At 49.9% G+C, this 21961-nt stretch overlaps 1 protein-coding gene and 1 non-coding gene across 2 annotated transcripts in view; one reads left to right on the top strand and one right to left on the bottom strand.

Moving 5' to 3' along the window:
- Chas (chascon) overlaps positions 1-21961 on the top strand; it is an 81944-nt gene that overhangs the window by 9331 nt on the left and 50652 nt on the right. The window lies entirely within an intron of this gene.
- Trnan-guu (transfer RNA asparagine (anticodon GUU)) lies at positions 12321-12393 on the bottom strand. Its single transcript has one exon. It is a non-coding gene; the product is annotated as a tRNA-Asn (tRNA).

Genomic DNA, 21961 nt, shown 5'->3' with positions numbered 1-21961 from the left:
GTGCTGAATGCGCTGAAATGAATCGCCTTCTTCTTTGTTCTCGCTTTTTTTTTATCCCCTGCAGAGGAAATGATGCATGCCTGTCTAACCTGTAGAGACGGACGCGTGCACTATAGGTTCTGAAAACTGTCTTTCGGGCTATGGCGCGTGGGCGCGTCCTCCTTCCCATTCGTCCTTTGTCATCTCTTATTATGTTAAAGCAAAGCTATATATGGCTAGGCGAAATGAAAATCCGGTGGTCCGTGTACGCAAAAAACTCCTTCAGCGCAACTCCATGCGCACGCGCGGATGAGAGCTGGCTGGAGAGGAGTTAGAAGGGTGGAGAGATTCGCTGGGTTCATCAATGTCATCTTGATGGTGGAAGCGTTCACACAACAGGTACAAAAGTAGAAAAAAAAACAGACACGGCGCTAACTCGCAAGTGTTTGTTTATTGAAAAGAAGCACAATTATATATACTTGCAACATCTCACGTGGTGCGTTAATCTCGCCAAAGATAAAACAATGAAAGTCACGTTTTACAGGGAATGAATGCATGCCGGGGTACACGCGACAATCGAAGGGTAAGGGCATTAAAGGAGCGAAGCCATAACATACGAAGAAATTGCCACGATCGCAATGAGTGGCACAGATAAACGTATTATTTGTCTGTTATAAAAATTGAGGAACACATCTATCGCCGGATCTTTTTATGTGAAACGCTTCTATCAGCTCTCGAGTGGTTTTATCTCGATGCCGTGACAAAACTGCGGTGTCGCAGAAGAGGGGTGAACACCCATGCCTGGTGCAGTGTCGCCATGGTTGGGAGCCCTGCTTTGATTTTTCAGCGTTTTTAAGTTCTTGCAGGCGTATGTTTAGGCATCGCCCAGTCTGGCCTACATAAGTGTGGCCACACAACATCGGCATCAGATAAACAACATACGCACAACGCACAAAGGTGGAGGTATGTTTCACTTGGCACGCTTGTTTTCTTGACGGCTTCTCACTGAGAGATGACATTCTGTCTATTCTGTCTCTTATAAATGTCGCAGCTGCACTCTCGCAATCATGCCATATCGGTAATGAGGGGAACGGCGCATCGGAGCAAGCGCGACTAGAGTTTACTGGAAGAGAGACTCTCGCAGCGGGGCGCGCGCGTAGTGAGATGCTGCGTGAAGGTCACTGAAGGCGCTGCGCAGGGGACAAATGCGGACAGAGGCGGGACGGGGCGGCCGGAGCAGCGTCAACGTTACAGCTTCGCTGATTGACCATCTGTATGCATAGGCGCATTTCTGTTCCCCCTACACAAACGGGAGGGAGAGAGGGAGGAAATAAATAAATAAATAAATACTCCCTGTAAACAAGCGTGTCAGACAAAGGTAGACCATCTTTCAGAGATTATTTACAGCCTGTTAGAATGAGTGTGTAGGAAGCTTAAGTAGAAAGTGTCAAGGTTACGAATGGATTAATACGTGAGCCATTTAAGATTGGGGAAATTGGCAGTTTCTTATTGAGTCAGTCCAGACAGGAATTACAGAGCATGCATCAAAAACTCCAGTTAAAAAAAGCTCACTTTCTGGGCTAAAAATAATCACAAAGAAATCGAAAGTAACGTTAAACAAACAAGCACAGAAATACCCCTTAAACATAGGTAATAAAAAAAACCATGCTCTAACGACGACGATGGTTGAACGCGAAGCTTTCTCGTGATGGATTCTTTGGTTGGGCACTGTTACACAGCGAGTACGTGCTGCTCTGGAGGTACGCACCACTTTTCTAGAACACCCGCAGCAACCCTCGGGTGTGCACTCGCCTAACGTTTGGGTTCGGGGTGTACGGCGCGAATGGGTACCTGCTGCCGGGCGTTCGCCTCGACCACTTCGGATTGGAGCCATCGGACGGACGCCGGCTTCGTAACGCGAAGGACCCAGGTTCGCTTCCGGCCACGAGAAGCATTTCTTTTTTATTTACTCATACTGTTGGCCGGTGAGGCCGATACAGGGTGGGGTTACAAAATTCTTGTAATAACATATAAGCGTCCGTAAGAACGCACAAAAGCAAACACTTAATCGTGCATGCCTATATTATTGCACAAACAATGCAAACAAATAATGCCAAACAAACGCAATAAAATACAGACAAGCTAATGAGTACAATAAAGAAATCTATACATACACGCATACATATTCATATACATATACACATACATATACATACACACACATGTGTGTGCAAACATTCATTCTTCGTCCACTTCTCCCACGATCGTTCATCGTCATCGTCAGAGAAAGTTGACTTTTCTGCCGGGCGTATTGTCGTACAACGGCATCAGCGAGGACACTGAAGCTTCGCCCTAAAAATACGAGGTGTATAACTATGTTGGGCAAGTTGGTAGTGCTGATGCAAATCGTGAGAAAGATGTTAAGCGCAGAATGGGCATGGGAAGCGCTGCATTCGGAAGTGTTTTCAAAAAGTGAGCAGTGAGCTACCTGCAAGGCTGGCGTGCTTGCGGTAATGATATGTGGAGTGGAAACTTGGGCTCTTACCGCGGTGCAGGCGTACATTCTTGCACCGTGGCCCTTACTGAGCACCTCGAGAGAAAACTCGGGTCGGCCAGACGAGCCACGGAAAGGAGATGGTGGGTCGTGGATTCGAGAACGAGCTCGGGTGGACGACATCCCGGTTCGAATACGGCGAAAGAAGTACTTTCGTGCAGCTCATGTGATGCGAATAACGGACAACACGCGCACCATCCGTCGGACAGAATGACCCCCAAGGGATGGTAAATGAAACGGGGGAGGACAAAGACTTCGTGAAGGAGCGAACAAGAAAATTCATGGGGCAAGAAAAAGAACGGACTCAAAAAACTCGTCATGGGAGCGGTCTCTTGCGGCGGGCACAAATAGGCTGCTGCTGTTGACCTTAAGTTGTCGTTGCTGCTGTGTTTGTTGATGATGACTATGATCATGATGATGTGAGCGCACAAGTACTTGGAGGTCAGCACCCCTCTCCGACCCCCGAACGACATTCCTGCCACGCCACTGCCCTCCCCCTTTTCCGAGCCCCGCAACGTAAACAATCGTGTCAGAAAAAAAGGGGGTAGAGGAAACTGCCCGCAGAGGTGCGATAATCCAAAAGCGCGTGACCCCTTGCGCAATGAGGCGCTTCTTCCCACCATTTCTTCCCCCTTCGGCGGGGACGCCGGCGCTAAAGGCTGCGCGCGTCCATGACCGTCGCGGCCTCACTCTCCTCCAAGCCGGCGACTCCCGGGTAAAAAACGAGTGCCGCCTAAGAGGAGGAGGTCGGGGGGCAGATAGGCGGAAATCGGGCGCGCTGCCATCGAGCTGTAGGCACGAGGTAATTACGACGCCGACGGTACGCCGCTAGAGATGAAGCGCCTTCTACGGCCGCCCGTGGAATGCGTGCACGCGGGCGGCCTCTGCATGCGCGGGCCAGCTGCGGCCGTGCTGCTGCTGCTGTACGTAATAGGACATGCAGAGCAGGCTCGCGTGACGTCACCAAGCGAACGGGGCCCCCTGCGCACTAGTTCGCCTTGCCCAGTCCGAACGAGCTCCAGATGGCTGTTGTATCGGTGTCCCTTATTTCAGCCTCCCCAGAAGGCCACGCTGATGACAGCTAAATGAACGGTGCTCAGAAACAGATAGATTGATGGATACGTAGGGGGCTTAATTGCCCGTGCATTCGCATCGCAAATACCATCATCCACGATGATCACCATCACCCATTCTAAAGCCCCCAGCAGACCATCGCCCAATGACTCCTATCCTGCGCCAGCCGTTGCTTGTATCGTCACCGTGCCCGTGGTTGGCCACACGTACCCATCAGCTGTCCACCTTTCATGCCCGGCCAAATATTGTGCCTTTTGTCGCACAATGTGCTTTATGCCTGGCTCCAGCAAATAGCTCGGTCGGCGCTGACTGCGTCTGTCTTCCCCCTCTCGTGCTGTGTACCAAGGTGCGCCAGTCTGCACTTCAGCTGTGCTGTGAGCCGTTGTGGGTGACTCTTGATTATTTTGGGCTATTCCTGATACCTGAAGGCGTTCCAGCCGTCGCGGCGTACGCACGGACGTGATCTCTCTCTTCTGACACAGACCTCGCGCGCCACTTCACCGTGGGGCCGGCAAGGCGGGCGTGAGGGGCGAAATATAAGCGCGCGAGCGCGCACGCAGCACCGGGCAGTTCTTCCGGAGCACGGCACCACGGCGCATCGAGCGTAGCCGGCACAGCCCGGCGGCCGCAGGCCGAAATGCAAATGCTCGCCCATACTCGTCGGGTGGGAAAAAGAGCGCGCTGGCGGACCCGCTAACGAAGAAGAAAAGGAGAAAGGGAAAGGAGCGCGATCGTTAGCGTGATACGCCCGGGGCACGCAAACCGAAGGAGCGAGGCGCGCGTAGGCGCCCATTGGAGCACGCGCGCGTTTGTACACGTCCCGAGGAATCGGCGTCCCGTGAGGAAGCGGGCGGGTGCCGCCCGCGTGTACATACCCGTCGTTTATCTGCACGCCCAACGGACGCCCCGCCGAGAGCTCGGACACTCGCGGAGGACGCGGACATATCGACGTCCCTCGCGCGGCACCGAGCTGAACATGACGGGGAGAAGAGAGACGCCGTTGCACTTCTTTGCAGCGGGCGGGGCACGGGGTATACCTGCTGACCGCCGGGCAGTGGCCTTCGATCTAATTACGGCCGGCTACTTTGCTAATGAGGCGCCAACAAGCGCAGGGTTGGCGGTGCGATACACTTACATACCCGTATACGTGTACCGCAGCTGTAAGCACTTGCTAGTCGTTGCGTAGTTGCTCGCGAGCAACTGGCAGATATGTCTGGCCAATACCGTTGCGCTTTCTTGTGCATAATTCTTTCAGAACAACTGCATCAATGGAATATATTTCATATATGTTTCTGAACTTAAAGAAATCCTGGGCCGCCTAACCACTTCTGATGGTTTGTGAAGGCAAAAATATTAACGCCCAATTGGACGCCACAAGTGCTCTTTTCAGTTTTGCGCTGCGAATGTTTTCGAGTCTTGCTGCGGATTTTGCGGTGAAATTGGCGCGGGTTATTTTTAGAGTTTCTGCTTCAGCGTGTTGGCTGTAAATAGGAATCATATGGACGATATTGCTGATACCGCCGTGCTGCAGAGGGGCCTGGCTAGCTGCATTGGTGACTTTTGCGCAGAACGGCGGCTGCAGCCACCATCGCACTCTCCGCTTTCCAAGTGGCTTTGCGCATGCGCAGGTCTTGCTTAGCAGCGTTGTTTCTTCTATTCGATTAACGTGAAGCTCGCGTTAAGGAACACGGCGCAGTCATGAGACTTGAGGAGACGTTTCGCTGAGGTGCAGACGCCGCCGACACCAGGTTCAAGGCTCAATAGGTTATTTAATGCTTTCGCATTCAAAATGTAATCAGACGCATACGCGATTACGATGTGTTGTGTAGGGCTAGTGCAACCACTGGGCATATATACAGGGAGCTCTTTTAAATGTATTATTTTCTAGCAGCAAAGTAAGAGACAATCACTGAGGGTGGTTGGAAATATCGCACGCTATTTTTACGTTCGTTCCGGATTAGTTAAATTAGAATAATATTTTAACAAGTGAATCAAGCTGAACAGTTTCACTACCGAGTTATAAGGCGTCAGAATGAACATTCAATGTCGAAGTTCCCTCCAAAAGTTTTGTAGCAGAACGACCAAGTCACACGACAAAGTCGCAAGGCTCGCGCAGCTTTGGGTGCTATCGCTCGCACTGGACCTGCCTGGCTCAGGCAGGTTCGCGCGACCTCCGTCGCTTTCGGCGAACAGATGCGGCCGTAACTTGGCTCCGAGCACGCATTTTCTGAGGGCGAGATACTTTTATTGAGCCCTGTCTTCGGTGGAAGTGGCTTTTCAGTGCCGACATCCATGTGCCATCTTCGCCATCGCAGCTCCTCCTTCAAAAGGGTGCGTGCTAGGCAGCACGAGCTACACTGATCGGAAGTGTAAAGACCTGGGTGGCGTGGGGAATATGGACTGTTCTGGCACTCTAACATTTGTGAGGGGAGTGCAATATTTGCATTGGGTCCCTTGCTGAGAAGAGTAAGTTCATTCTAAATGCTCCCAAATCTCTCACTGTCGACCAAGTGCCCTCTTTTATTTAAGCTGGGTCAAATATAGAGGCCACTCCAATCACGGGGCTAAAAATATGTGGTGCTTGACATAGATTAGTCGTGGATAACTTTTTCGCTGCTCGGTCGACACGTTGATGGGCGAGCACGGAGCCCGTGGGAATTACCGGCACCGTCACACGCGGCGGAAATTCCATAGAGCACGTGCGTTCGCGCGACCGACGAGTAGAGGACAGAGCGCGCTGCTTTTGTGTCGGTCGCCGCAGCGACCGCCTCGAAAAGGAACGTGCGCGCCGCCGCTATGGCCTCTCGCGCGCGGCGTTTATTTCTTTCCGGTCGGAACCTCCCTTCGTTACGCATGTTTCCATTGTTAAAGGCGCCATCCTTTGTCTGTGGCCAGCAACCGGATACTATGCGGCTCTACTTGCCTTTTTCTTTTTTTTTTTTACCGCTACCTCCGCGCTCGCTCCAAGGTGACCAGCGCGAGGCGGCAGTCTCGCTGGAAACCGCAATGACGTGGCCGGTCCTCGGCGTGTGCGGCGCGTGTCGAGCATCCGAACCATAGTATGCTAAAGACACAACTCCTGCTTGTACTTCGTGCCGTATTATTCGTTTTCTTTGCCTCACTGGTCAGCTTATCCATCGCTACGTTCCTCTTCGCATGTTGCGGGGATTACCTAGTAATGTTAATGACGGTAAACGCCTTTATTCCTCCCGCTGACGCTGGCCCTTCAAGTCCCCAGGTCGGGTTCTTGGCGTTTATGAGCCCCCTGGGCCTGGCGCCCAACTCCGCTCTCCGAAACAGGCCAGAGTATCTTGGCAATTTTGCCGGTCCCTTTGAGAAACCAGTCGAGGAGGAAGGAAATTGTTTAGTTTATTATTATTGCATACTCCACCAAATCGCTGCCGGCCGCAGATGTAGAACAGCGTATTGTCTCTTCGTCCTCTTTTTTCTATGCCTGCCGAAACCACGGGACCTTTTGCCCTCCTTCGGCCGCTGTTTTCTACGTGCCACTGCGTCTCCCTTCGTTTGGGCCAATGATTATTTGACTGCAGTTGGGGGTCGTGGACACAGACTCGATATCACTCAGGCTGGTTTCATCAGACAAACAAACAAACAATCGCTCATGGCGCGTATCCTTGCAAAACCGAGCATATTTTGCATCTCCCGGGCAACCATCGGAGGTACATTTTTGTAGCGGAGCTTTTATGTGCTTTCTCATTTTTTTCATCCGTAGGACGAGGAAAGCCGCTCGTTCTCTCAGGGCCGTTCCCAGGCCGGTGTTCTCTGCACGTGCCGTGGCTTTAACACGTGTTCTCCTCTCGCGCTGTGCACATACCCTCTCCATTCGGCCACCTGTTCGCCACCGGCGCTTCAAATTATGATACAAGATGGCGTATATTGCCCTGGATACATGTCTTTCCAGCAGTGCATTTGTGTTTAGAAGTGAAGCTGACTTTAAGAAGATTAATGCAAGCGCGGTTTTTGTAAGCTGGCTTTTCCACATGAGGTGTTGCACAGTGAAGCCTACTCGTAACGAAAAAAAAAAAAAAAAAGGCGAACGCGGCGGAAGGAGATTGCCGACGACGGTCGGGCCGCGAACGCCGTAAGCGCAAGCGCGACGCCCGTCGAAATCCCATATACCGCGAGGCGCGCACTCAAGATGTCGCGCGGCTACAATCCCGCTTAACGCTTTCCTGGAGTGAGGGCGCTGTTCCAGCGGGAATTTGTGGCTAGCCAATGCGGCGTCGCTTGCGCGGTGTGCGATCGTCGGTGATCCCATGGGACTTTAGCCCCATAAGGTTATATGCCTTCACCACGGTAACCAACAGACAGCTCCACTGGTTATCCACCTTCCCAGAATGGAATTGAGAAGATTTTTTTAAACACGAAAGTGTTTTATTCCCCGATACACAAAGATTTCGCTGACGTCATATCCGTCACGGAAGTGACGCCTGTACAACGAAGCAAGCAGCCTGTATAGGGTGCACCCCTGCACACAGGGTCTTCTTGCGGAGAAGCAACCTTTTATATACTTACGGTTGTTCGTTTTCGGGTTTTATATTTTGACACGAAAGCGTTTCATGCCGCGATACCCCAAGATTTCACTGACGTGATATCCGTCAGGGAAATGACGCCAGTACACCTTTGCCGAAGCGGCCTGCCAGCAGGACGTTGCTGGCCGAGCACACCCACAAGACAGCCGCCGACCCGAAAATCATGCTCAGCGGCAGATTGCGTTGCACATTTCACTTTCGTGTTTTATTTATTCCTATGACAGAGGAATCAACCACAGTTTTTTCTTCTTTTTCCTTTCCCGCTTTATGCACTTGGAGCTGAGTGTTCCTGAAGCATAAGACGCTGTTAGCATCCGCTTGCCGCCGCTTTCGTCAGAGCGTTTGGCGAACAATTGTGGGTGTTCTGTCCCTGCTGGGAACAGCCTCGTTCATCTCCCGCTACGTGCGCCCCGTCCTCTTTCCGTCCTCCATCCATTGCATGCCACAGTATGACCGCGCACTCTAATTAGCTATTACTCACGCCAGGCCTCGTGGAACTCGGCTTCGACGCTCTTACAGCTTTCGAACAGTATGCGAAGACAACGTTTGGTCGTCCTTCGGCAAAAAAAAAAAAAAAAAACTCGTACTACTTAAGGTATAACATCGAAGAGACAGTTTACATAGCGCGCTAATCAAGGTGATTTAAAACACCAGCGATACAGGCATGGCATTTGCGGAAACGATAAATGGTTGGTGGTCGCATCACGATTGCGCCAGTTCGTTTTTAATTTGGTGCAGCCAATGTAGCCTGCTGCGGAAGCGGAATTGTTGGGAAGCTTGCAGGATAATCGCATGCACTGTGAATTGTATTTGTCAGTTCTAACAAACCTATGGTTGATCTGGATGGTGTGCTCGTATATTGTTGCAGACATTGGCAGGCAGTAGTGGTGACTGTACGCATAATGGCAACGGTGCTATATTATCTATCAAATGATTAAATAAAGTATGGTTATGAAACCGGCCAACAGCAACAGCAGCTTGACGGAAGCGATACACACATAATAGATGTATGAATAAATCGAGCACAAAATCATTAACCAAAGTAGAAACGAGCTCAACGTTTATTTTTAGCATGGTATGAACAAAAAAAAAAACAAAGCCCAATGTGTATTGCCACACTGAAGCAGGCGGGAAAGCTTCACAGCGCTTCTGAACCTAAGCGCTACTTTATTGACGAAGCAGATGTCCATATAGGCGAACTTTTGGTGGTATTACATTGCTATTATTTTGTGTTTTCTGTAAAATACGTTTTATATGACGCAAAGCTACGTGCGTTTCACTTTTTAAAAGATGCTAATGGAACCCCCCAGTGCAACATAACACTTTGGTTCCGTTTTAGGCAATGACGAAAGTGTCAATAACTCTCATATCTGTGCCGCTGCCTCGTTTCATGCCTCGCCTTATTCCGTTCACTCTCTGCCTGGCAGGAAGTTACGTCATGCTCACTTGCCTGTGGAGAGAACGACCTGCGCATAACAACAAACGAGCCAAGGCGGCAGAAATTGTGCAGGATGTTGGCCGCTAGCTACATACCAGCGGCCCAACTTTCCCACTGGCCCCGTTCGTCAGCTCACGGCTGAGTGCCGACCTTCGCCGCATGCGGGCCGGAACAAGCGAACACAAGCAGACCAGGGAGAATCAATGACGTTCCGCACCGGAACTGCGAGGGAGATGCGCAGGGAGGCAGCCGAGCGGCAAGGCCCCGCCGCAAACAACGGCTCGGTCTCGGCGCCAGCGACGCTGCGCAGCCGCAGCTCTCGGAGGCCTCGCCAGGGCGAAGAACAAACGGAACGCCTTTCGGCCCTCCAGGAATATCTCTGGGCATCCTCGGTGAGACGGCTTTCTCGGAAAGGGCTTGCCTCGTAGTGGACTGTGGCGAAAACAACTCACGGCTGAGGAAAGCAGGACTAAGCACAGTGGCGTGTATACGGGAGACCGTTCGCCCTGCACGACGCAGACGGAAAGCAACGTTTCAGCGCGAGAGCTCCAGGTGTGCCGTCACGGGAAAACTCGTCTTGTGGGCGAAGACTCCTGAGAGAAAGAACGCGAAGCCAACGGGAAAGGAGGCGGCGCTTCTCCGTTGCTAGGCAACGCGATGGGCATGCCCACAAAGGTTTTTTACAAGAGGAAACAGGCACAACAACCGCCTGTCACTATGGAAGTTATGGGAAGAGTATAGTTTTACGCTTTGCTTCTTCGTTGCAACATTTTAGCGAATGTGAAAATACGTAAGCGCACAAAATCGACGACAAAAATGTTTACGTACATATTTAGGCGATAAAAACGCACCGTTAATGTGGTTCTAGCTGCCTCAACGTCGTAGCAGTAAAATGAGGCTCCATTTCTTCTGTTTTCTGTTTGTTTTTGTAGCTGGAGGTGCGGCTGAACGTTATCGTCTGCGATTCTGACGGATCAAGCCAGCTGTTATGAAATACTTTTGACTTTAGCAATATCCCATGAAGACACGTTTTCATCATTTCAATATTTTTTCAAGGGAATGAAGTATCAGAACAGTCCATAAATGTTGCACACATACTTAAAAACATTTGCGCCGCGGTCAACCACACCGACGCAGTTCGTCTGGATCATAGTTTCATACTAGCATATACTCGAGGGAAATCTGGCGCCACTGTCTAGGGAAGCCGCGCTTAAGCGAACGTTCCACTTGTCCTTGGCATAAGAACAGGCTGAAAAGTTGCCTCTGTCTGCAAAAAAGCAACACTATTACTGTAAAAGATTATTCAAAATTGTTTTGTTATTAAAAGATTGAAGCTCCAGAAAGACTTATTTGTCCGTGATTATTCAGAAGCTTTATGCACGACGAACAAGAAAAAAATGTTACCCTTTCTTCGTTGATTTTGTCTTCGGGACAAAAAAAGAAGCCATATGGCTAGCTAGGCCAAGTGGGCGAGGAATGTCTCAGTCTACGGCGGCCCGTGATTGCAGCGCCAGATTTCCCTCTAGTATATAACAGTATGAAATTTTATTGTCTGGACGCGTCGGTTAGCCTTAGGGGTAGGTATGGAAACTCATCTTTGAAATGTTCTAGGGTCCTACCAGGAATAGCGTTTCGACTGAAGGTGCTTTACTTTAAGTGACACCCTTTGATTTGGGTTAGAGAGCACATGCTCCACAAAAATCGTTTTTTTAAAACGTCGCTTCTGTCTCTCTCTCCCTCCCTCTCCTATCTCTCTCTCTCTCTCTCTCTCTCTCTCTCTCTCTCTCTATATATATATATATATATATATATATATATATATATATATATATATATATATATAGCGAATCAGAATAGGAAATGAGGGGCTCGTTGAAATTACGGCAGAAATAAGAATTGGCAGTCAAGAAAACCTCGGAAAGCAAAGGGGAGGATGTAGTTGGTCAAGATAAAGAATTTGGAAAACAAGAAAGTGGAGAAAAAATGCCCGCCAGGTGGGATCCGAACCCACGACCTCCAGAATACCGGTCTGGTGCGATAACCACTACGCTACCGGCGGGGATACTTTAGCCTCCACTTTCTGGGGTATTTATGTTCAGGTGTTTTTGTTTCCTGCTCTTGGGGGTGGTAGCCAGCGCCACTCGGACTTCTCGGGGAGAAGGGGACCTTCTTTTTAACCCCCGGGCCGTGACTCGAGCGTCTACGACATGTCGAGAGTGGTCGACCAGCATTGAACCCTCTTAAGCTCTCTATGGCACCAAGACTGCCAGAATAGAGGCCCTCGCTCTATTCGTAGACGCTCATGTCGTAGATGCTCATGTCGTAGACGCTCGAGTCACGGCCCGGGGGTTAAAAAGAAGGTCCCCTTCTCCCCGAAAAGTCCGAGTGGCGCTGGCTACCACCCCCAAGCGCAGGAAACAAAAACACCTGAACATAAATACCCCAGAAAGTGGAGGCTGAAGTAGCCCCGCCGGTAGCGTAGTGGTTATCGCACCAGACCGGTTTTCTGGAGGTCGTGGGTTCGGATCCCACCTGGCGGGCATTTTTTCTCCACTTTCTTATTTTCCAAATTCTTTATCTTGACCAACTACATCCTCCCCTTTGCTTTCCGAGGTTTCCTTGACTCCTTGACTGCCAATTCTTATTTCTTATTTCTGTCGTATATCATTGAAACATTGAAACAGATAAAGAATTTAGAAAGAAAGAAAGTGGAGAAAAAATTCCCGCCAGGTGGGATCCGAACCCACGACCTCCAGAATAACGGTCTGGTGCGATAACCACTACGCTACCAGCGGGGCTATTTTTCCCCTCCGTTTTCTGGGGTATTTATGTCAATGCAATTTTTCCCTCCTGTCTTATTTCTGTCTTATTTTCAACGAGCCCCTCATTTCCCATTCTGATTCGCGCTCTGTGTGAGTTTTTATGCTTCCAAACTTTTTTATATATATATATATATATATATATATATATATATATATATATATATATATATATATACACACACACACACAAAGTAGTAGACGTACGCTCTTCGGAGACCTTATTTCCAACGTTTCGACCTGAGACAGGTCTTCCTGTCCTGAGGAAGACCTGTCTCAGGTCGAAACGTTGGAAATAAAGTCTCCGAAGAGCGTACTTCTACTTTGTGCGCAACTAAGGACTCTACTTCACGACTGTATATATATATATATATATATATATATATATATATATATATATATATATATATATATATATATATATATATATATATATATATATATATATATATATATATATATATATATACTTGCACGAATCTACACTTGCTCCTTCGGGCATGCATAGCCAAAGCTGCTTCCGTGTAGCCGTTCGCCCTGTTTGCACCTTAATCCAGTCCGGCGTCCTCCTCTCTCCGCAGCACATATCTGTGTGCTCGCTTTCTCGTTGTTTCTGGTTCCCCGGGTACGCCCTGTTACGATCTCCTTGCCTCCGTCGTCACTGTACACCGCTGCACCCAAGCTTGTGCTCTGGCTGCTCCGGTGACGATGTTTTCAAGAATGTGCGTCCGAACTGCGCGTCGGGCCTGAAAACAAACCGCTTATAATACGGGCCACGCACACCGCTTTAGGACAGTCAACCGGAATGGGATTCTGTATCTGAACCTCTGCGTACTAAAAAAACAAAGAAAAAGGAAAGCAAGGTCAAGCCATATGCCGGGCCCTCAAATGTCCCCGCACTCGCGAACCCCTCACGCCCCAGTGGCCCCTGCCACCTGAAATGACAGCGTTTCGGCTCGCCGAGGCGCAAAAGCCTGTCAGGGAACGCGTCAGTGCGTGCGTGCTCAGCCCTTTGGCGGCCGAGTTCGGCTTCGTCCGAAGTGGGTTAAGCACGCCAACGGTCCCCGCCGAAGCGTTCGGTGCTCCAAGGAGAGCCCCGAGAGAGTGCTAGGAGGGCCCCGAATCTCCGCTCAGACCTGCAGGGCCGACGCGCTTTTCTCGCGTCCAGTCGCGGCCGTCACTCGCTCGACTGGACGCGTCCCCTCAAGGAGCCGTGCGCCGCCGCCTGGCCGAGAGCTGCGACCTTGCGTCGAACGCGGCCGAATCGTGTGCCGGCAAAGACACACGAGACCGCGTTGCCCCAACTGCACCGTTACGCGCCGCATTGGCAGCAAGACATTCAGTGCACTGTGCCCCCTGCATCATCTTTAGCTGTCACCGTTATTCGTGATAAGCGTTGCTATCGTTTGGGCAACACATCTGCACAAATCTTTACCGCAACTTAACGAAAGGGTCGCCTTTTTCACCTTTTTCTTGCCGTAACCGATTGAAGGCGAGCGTTTGAAGAGCCTGCAGCTGCCACAACTTTTGCATGGCACACACGTTCATCGTTTAGTATATGCTCGGTTAAGGAAGCTTGCCTATTTTAGTGAACGCACACAGCGCTGAGAGGCCGGTGTAAATTAACTACCCTCGTTGTACAGAAGAATTTCAAATGCGCAAGCAGAGAACATTTTTCGTGGAACATGTACACAGACAACAAGAAATTCGCGCGGAATAGTGCGTGTTGTGGAAAACCTCCGCTGCGCGTACCTTCATGGCGGTGCCCTTGTTATAGGTGGACGAAAAATTCGCCATCGTTGACTGATTCCTCGAATCTGGAGCAACTGTGATATTCCTGTTACCTATTAGCAGGACTTGAGGCGGCACCATGCGTGTCTGCAAGGAGTTTGAAGCTGGGACACGCCCCTATATTTTGCTATTACAAACTATCAGGGCCTAGGTACCTATAATATTCGGTTATAAATGTCCGTTTACGCAGTTATTGCCCCCAAAAGTATTAAAGATGAGATATTAAAGCAATTTATACGTGCACTTTAGAATGATACCTAGTATACGGTTATCTCCCCTCCCCCTACCCTCAACAACTTATTAAAGATATATGTATACCTGTTCTATTTAAAAGAAATAGCGTTTGCTAACCCACTCAACTCCATTTGGTTATCAAGAACGTTGCTTTCACCAAAAATGAAATAAAGAAATCTTAAATTAGGGGCAATTCCACTCTGTGAAGGTGGTTGACAAAGCTGAATAATTACACATCACAGACAGAGTTGAGAATATGTAACGTATTTATTAGCTTCATCGTTTCGTAATGGTGGTCGTAATGGCTTTGTGATTACTTAATGAAACTTCTGAGGGATAGAGTTGTATTTTAGCAAACAAAGATGGGGACATGTCCATTGCTGCCCCGTAGGAGCCCATATATAGGCAGCAGACGGCAACTCTGTTACGTTTACAACTCTGCTGTGAACTAATTTAATAGAAGCTAGTGAAACTCGACCTAATGATAGTCTAATCTTGGCGGCTAATCATCACATACCTTGTTACGGGATACTTATGATAAAAAAGGTTAAAGCTGTTTTCCATAACCATACTCTTTCATAGATGCACTTGCATTGATTGCAAACGAGAATTCTGTAACGTGTACAACTTAACTGTAAACTAAATAATCATGAGAAGTAAGTTAAACTCAAAGTAACGATACAGTCGTCTTAGTGACCAATTATCATTTAACCGTTTTGAGGAAAGTTTTGATGAACCGCGAGTTATAGCAGTTTTTCGCTGAGCATGCGCGATAAAGTTGGCTTTGCCGCAAGGCGTATTTGCACCCGCGGAACAGCCATGTACGGAACCGTAGCCCTAAAAAGCTTCTCTCTAAGATTATCAAATTTCGCACCACGCACCCGCCGCGGTGGCTCAGTGGCTAAGAAGGAGTTATGCTGCTGAGCACGAGGTCGCGGGTTCGATTCCCTGCCGCGGCCGCCGCTTTTCTGATAGAGGCGAAAAGCAAAAACGACCGTGTGTTCGAGAATTCGGCGCACGTTAAAGATCCCCAGGTGGTCAAAATTAATCCGGAGCCCTCCACTACGGCGCACCTCGTCGCCTGCGTTGCGTCGGCGCGTTAAACCATACATTCAATCAACTTTTGCACCGCGCAACGTCAGAAGCGACGCAGTAGGTTGAATGCTAAAAACTGGGTTATAAGTGAGTTATCTCCATGTTAGTAATCAAGTGTTGGGATAAAACGGAACTGGATAAACCACTGCAATCGCGCAGTCATGTGTCTTGGCGGCGGCTTTCGCGACCGCCAATATACAGACAAGTCACTGATCAGCGCTGGGCGAAAACGTGGCTGGTGAATCGCCGCTAACCTGTTTTCCTTTTTATCTAGAATATTTGGGCGAAGATTGGCATTATTGCTATTGAGACAGAGCAGTGTTTTGAATGAACCGAACCTATTTTCTGTCTTTCGTTGCCTTTTGCTTACCAGCATTACGTATAAACCTTGATTATCACAAAGTCATCGTGTCGGAGCACGGACCTAGTTATGAACGCTATTTTGTTAAAGGGGGTTGGGGGGTACGGCCTCTACTGCATGCTCTTCAGTGGAGATCACTAACAAAGCGATGCCATTGCACCGAGGCTCTATGTATTAAAAAGAAAACCTTTTGATTAACGCGCTTGCGAACGCGCTTTGTCACGCGCTTGCGAACGCAGAATAAGGCTGAGCTAACAATAAGGGTAAATGTGTATGCATGGCGCCGGGAATCAGCGGTTGAACAGCGCTTGCTAGAGGTGCACGTGAACTTTGTCCGGGTCGCCCGATCCAGTTCCTTGGGGCGCTTTCTGACTCGCGCCGACGGCCGTGCGCAACTCGACCTCGTGCGCGTTTCGGCCGTGTCCGAGCAAGCGAAGAAACCGGGAGGGAACCGCAGGGGTCGCGCCGGGGTCGAAGGAGCTGTCTGCTTATGGGATAATGAAGCGGGTTAGTTTGGATAGCCCGCGCGTTCACTGCGGCGAGTGCTATGAGCAGCCCATTGTTTCGTCTCTTCGGAGGCGGTTCTGCAAGTGAGGGCCTTCTAGCGGCACCCGCCCCGATGGCGCCATGTGAAGCGAAGGAATCGACATTTGGCCGCTTTGGTGCCGGTTGAACATAGTGAAGGGCTTTTCTTGTCATTTATCCCTTACTGCAGCGACTAAATTTTTCGCAAAGCGGCTATTATCCAGGAATTGCTACAGTTTTTAGCCCCGGAAGGCTTCTCAGGAACTATTGAGAAAGTAAATAATTGAGTTGAAATTAATTGAGTTGAATTCTCGGGACTTAATTGCCCTGAGCTTGCTGCGGTTGAGCGCCGCAATGCCTGGCTTCTTTTTTTTCTTCGAGAACTTAAACTGCACTGCAGTCATATGCGTGTGACCACCTATGCAAAAACAGTTACAATCGCGTTGCTTAAAAATTATTATTAAGAGGGGCATGGTAACTGCATCTGCAGTATCGAAAACCCGTCTAGAAAACGGATTATTTTTTTTCTAGCCTCCGCTAGCATTATTCTCCCTCTTCCTTTTTCGTTTTGGGAAAAACAGAAAATTCCACCGGACGTTGTCGAAATTCGTTGATAAGAAAGAGCGTTTTCTTGTGGAGCTTGAGCCTTGTAAGCTCCTCCTGTATAAGAGGTTCAAGAGGATGGCAATGCACGGGCGCGTCTGGCGTGGTCCTTTTACAAAGCGGTGCTATTTTATTTATTGTTCTGTTTTTTGTGATGTTGGGCTCTGAAGAACCCGCGTGTCGCCAGAAGAGGAGGGGGACGATGGTGGTGAGAAAGGGCTAAACTATTTAGGGTGGTGACAATAGCGACTGTTGGAGGTTAAGATGTTCACTACCCCGGGAATTACGTCGACGCCTGCAGGATTTTCTCTATTTATGCCAGTACAACAGCACTGAACAGGTTCTGGGGTACAAAACGAAACGTGGGCACAACTTATCTTCGTCTTATGAACGCGGCCAAAGTTTACAACAACCTTCGTGTTTACATCAGATACTTAGTTAGCGTGACTAAGAGGCAGATAGTGTTTTTAGGGGCGAAGCCTCTTAGGGGCTCGGGCTGTCGGTGTCTCCTGTCGTCGTCGTCGTTTCATGTAGTCACGGTACTAAAACACTGGGACACCCGTTTACCAACGCCTCGCTCTAGAATGTAACGCGCACGAAAAGAACACGCCGGGACACTCGTTTTCCAACGCCTCGCGCTAGAACGCTTCGTGCTTCAAAGACACGAGAGGTATACACTAAAGCTGTATACCTCTACCCCCAAACGGTTTTTTCTCCGTGGGCAAAAACGCCAAGGCGCCAAGAATACACTTATACACTGCATGCTTCGTCTCTCCCCAGGTTTCACGTTACTTGAGATGTCCCGGTTTCTATCTACCAGATAAACACGTTTCCTTGTTTGTTGTAGTTGAATGCGCGAGAATCACTCAATCATAGCTCATTTGGTAAAACTCGCTAAACCCAAAAGTGCAGCCAGAATCTGTCGTCGAATTTCGCGTTGGCTGCGAACATGAGTATGCGCCGACCGTACACACGTCCGAATGGTTGCGACACGTCGTGTGACTGAAGGAAAAAGGGCCATTCTGTAGTATGCGCCGACCTAACATCTCCGATCGCTGCGGCGTCGTATAGCTGAAGGAAGCGACGGCGAAATGCAACTAGCCGAACTGCTAGCAGAGGGACGGGGAGACGCGGGTATGTGCCGTACCGACGGTAGGCGTAACGTCACGCTGTGAGCCCCTAACGTCGTTAGCCGGTATCCGCAGCTTGACGTACAACGAGTTTGACGTTGTTTGGCACGTCGTTAAGCTCACCGTTACGGCTACCTAACGTTAAGGCTGAATATAGGCTTGACAAGGGCGATTGGCCACGGCTCCTCCCAATGGTAACACGGAGGGGAAGGAAAAGACGGGAAAAAAGGGGTGGGGGCAAAGGATAGTGATGAAAAGGCGCAAAAGCCCACCTGGCGGTCGACCCTCCAGGTGGGTTGACTGCTCCATTAAACGTTCATTCCTCCGCCCTTGGAGGCATATAACTAAGCGAGAAGTGATGCGTACGCATTCCCGCATAATGAGAGAATTAGCTTCATATTGTTACGTGTGTATTCCGCGACAGACGGCGCCGACGCAGCGTTCTCTGTTGTCCACGCCAGTCGTCTGGAGCTTGTGTGCGCCGTTCTGGCCTGGGTCTCCATCACCCACATCATCGCCACAGAGATGACAAGCATAATCATCACCGCCTAAGCCGTGAAGAAGACGAGGGCGTGCCCCTTCGTGAGCGGGCGTCAGGGGTTTATGCAGAATTTCGATTTTGGGGGGGTGTCGGTGGGATGTTGGGGGGGGGGGGGGGGGTTGTATAAATCCCTAGGTTCTTGCGGTTGTGGAATCTTTTTGGGGGGGTGTCGAAGTCCTTCTGGGGGGGTGTTGGGGGGGGTGTTAGGGGGGGGGGTGTATAAATCCCTGGCGGGCGTTCTTGGTGTGTGACTGCTTCCAGGCACCAGGCACAAGCTCATTGAAATGCATCCTCTTTTCCGCTGTTCTTCTGGCCCTGATCAGTTGTTGCACCGTGACAAAATGGTGCCCCCGTAGTTTTTTTTTCCTGTGTTGTTATGCTCAAATGCCCCGATTTCCTTCTCTCTCTCTCTCTTTCTCGTTTTTTTTTTTTTTTTTTGCGTTGTGTTGTCATTTTAGAGTGTTTACGAAACCACCAATTGGTTTGCCACAATATAATATCCACCACGTAAGTTTAATGGTAGAATCAGCCACGATCGAGACAGCGAAAGCGTTGGGCCGTCTCCAAGACTATTACGGCAGCAGCCCGCGGGTCACGCAAATGGCTTCTGCGGCGCGGTGGTCGTTCCGCAAGCGGCGTTCCTGGAAGGAAATCCTCTTCGCCGCTCGGCCTTGAACGCGTAAGCCGTGCAGAGGTCAACACCGCCCTCGGCCGTTTTCCTGCTCTGTGTTTCACCTAACGCAATCCGAAAAAGCTCGAGACGAGCAATTGAAGTGTAGAGCGAAGAACCTGCGCCGTTCTCTGCAGAACGGTCGCCGACCGCGATTGGCAAATCTACGATGCCACAAAGCCCGGTCGTACTACCGCCATCAAACCAGCGCCGTGACTTCTACCGAAGTGCTTTAATTTTACTTTTTTTTCGGGTTTCGCAACGCTGTCGCCGCTACAATTTCTGTCTGTGACGGGTTTACTTTGACACAAAACGTGCATTAGCGTCACTTCATTAAAAAAAATAAATAAAACGAAGCTATATTTGGAACCCCTCGACGTTGGTTTTGAGCGCTGCATATTTCAAACTGAGTGGTGAGAAATTTAGTTGATGGAAATTCTGAGTCAGTGGTGTTGGCGGACCGTCGCTCCGCAACCCCCGTGGAAACGCACTGGAGACGCGCCGCGCCGAAAGAAAAGTACTCCGCACAATGACTACTGACAGAGCTCACTTGAAAAAGGAAAAGGAAATGAAAGGTTGGTTCAGTGTTGCTGGCTGCAGTGCACATGATGTTTTGTGCCCCGACGCCAAATGTGAACTTTCGATAGGGTGCTTCTAGAAATACGCCGCGCATGAGGGCCTCTACACCACACTCCTAAAAATTGACGATCCCTGAAATCGTACACGAACAGCGTTATTAAAACTGCAGTGTAACAAAAAGCCGGGGGGCTTACGAACGAGTTTCCGGCATCACCCGTTTCGAGGAGCCAAGCATCAGCGGTCGTGCCGGCTGTGCAAAGGAACAACCAGCGGCCGGTTCGGACGGCGGCGAAGCGGCACAATCGCAGGGCGGCAACGTCCGCTTCATTACGGCGGCCTCGATTGGAGAGCCCGCGCGCGCCTCCGAACGACCACGCAACTGCGGCTGTCTCAGCGGTGAGCCGGGCTCACGCCGGGCCTTACAGCGGCCACCGTCGGTGCGGGGCGCACGCGAGGAGTAACGAGGAACCTCACGCCGAGACGTGTCGCAAACCCCTTTGTCACTCACTGCCGGCCCCTGCGGGGAAGAAGCGCTGCTGCTATGACGCCGGAGGGGGCATGCACTCGTTGAGGAAAGCGCGCCAAAACAGGCGACTCCGCCAAGGAAAGGCATGCAGTGCGCGCGGTTCTAGAGGAGGCTAAGTTACACGAAGAGGTATCGCAGAGCGGCTGTCTTCGTGACTCCCGTGTATATAGTTTCGTAATCTGGAAAGCATGGATGACGCCAGACGAAAGGACTGAGTCCTCCTTGTGGTAGTGAAGCGAGGTGAATCGTTGTTAAAGGGACCCTGCAACACTTTCGATAAGCGCTTTCACTTTGTCCTTCGCGTCTGGAACCACTGCGAAAGCTATAGTAATCGCCAGCACGGAGCGGCACTGCGTCGCACCAGATACGCCTTCCATTTCTGCTTTGTTTTTGTGACTTTTTTTAAGTTGCTATCGAAAAGCGTTAATTGCTGCAACTGAAGGAAAACCGGCCAGCAGCCGCTACATGGCTTTAGTGACGTAATTCGAGCCGTCCAAGAACGTCAAGACCGGAAAAGAGAGAAAAATCTTCTGAGCGAGTTTACAAGTTATCTGGTGGGCATAGAGCAGTAATTTTTGGCTGAGGCACTTTGCGACCCCCTAATCTATGTACCGGGTGTGTTGTGTGACTAGGTTCTGCGAGTATTTAAGATTTCAAAAAAAGTTGAGAAAACTGTTGCAGGGTCCCTTTAAACGACGGGCAGAACTAGCCTTGCAGAGAGTGCCGGCAATTTCTCCGCCATAGCAGCACAAACTATATGCGACCAATCACCACGAGTCCCATAGGTTTGTGTCTTTCAGATACGGGAGGACCAGGCGCAGTATGTCCCACCTAGTGATCGTCAATAAGCGGTGGCAGGCCGCGAGCCGGACCTGATCAGGTCTCAGCCTTCTTGATGCGACTTCCGGTTCATTTCTCTCACTTTCTTTTGTCCTTCTTCCTGTCTTCACCCTCGCTCTTTTCATCAATCAATCAATGAGTTCATTTGACATCCACACAAATATATACAGATGTTTGCCTTTCTGCTTGAGATCCCTTCTGCTTGAGTTCCCTTCTTTCCGCCTATTATATTTCTGTTATTTTTTCTCTGGCTACTCATTATTTAGTTTATTTTCTCATTTATTTTTGTTTTATTTTACTTCTGCATTCTTGTCTATATTTGCCTTGCTTTTTATTTATTTTTCGGCACTCTAGTCTGGCGTTTCTGCAGCACGCTGCTGGTGGTGGGTAGCGGGCTTTTGGGCTGAGCGAGAGGCGCGGGCATCGCCTTCTCCCATCCTCTCCCCCGTATTCACCCCTCCCCCCACTCCCTCCACCCTGGTTAAGACAGATTAAGGCAATGCGAGGATCGGTGCATCGATAGCTGATCGTGTTATGAAGATTGCTCGTTGATCGACCTGCCAAACGACGGTATACTCCAGAATGCGCAGTTCATGTACGAATACCGTGTTTACACAATGTGAAGAGGCCGCTCAAAATTCGGTCACAG

The sequence above is a fragment of the Haemaphysalis longicornis genome, unplaced genomic scaffold, assembly GCF_048455015.1.
Source record: "Haemaphysalis longicornis isolate Haplotype H1 unplaced genomic scaffold, Haemaphysalis longicornis Haplotype H1 scaffold_7, whole genome shotgun sequence".
NCBI classification, from domain to species: domain Eukaryota; kingdom Metazoa; phylum Arthropoda; class Arachnida; order Ixodida; family Ixodidae; genus Haemaphysalis; species Haemaphysalis longicornis.
The sequence above is the reverse complement of the archived record's forward strand: the minus strand, read 5'-3'. Positions and strand labels throughout refer to the sequence as shown.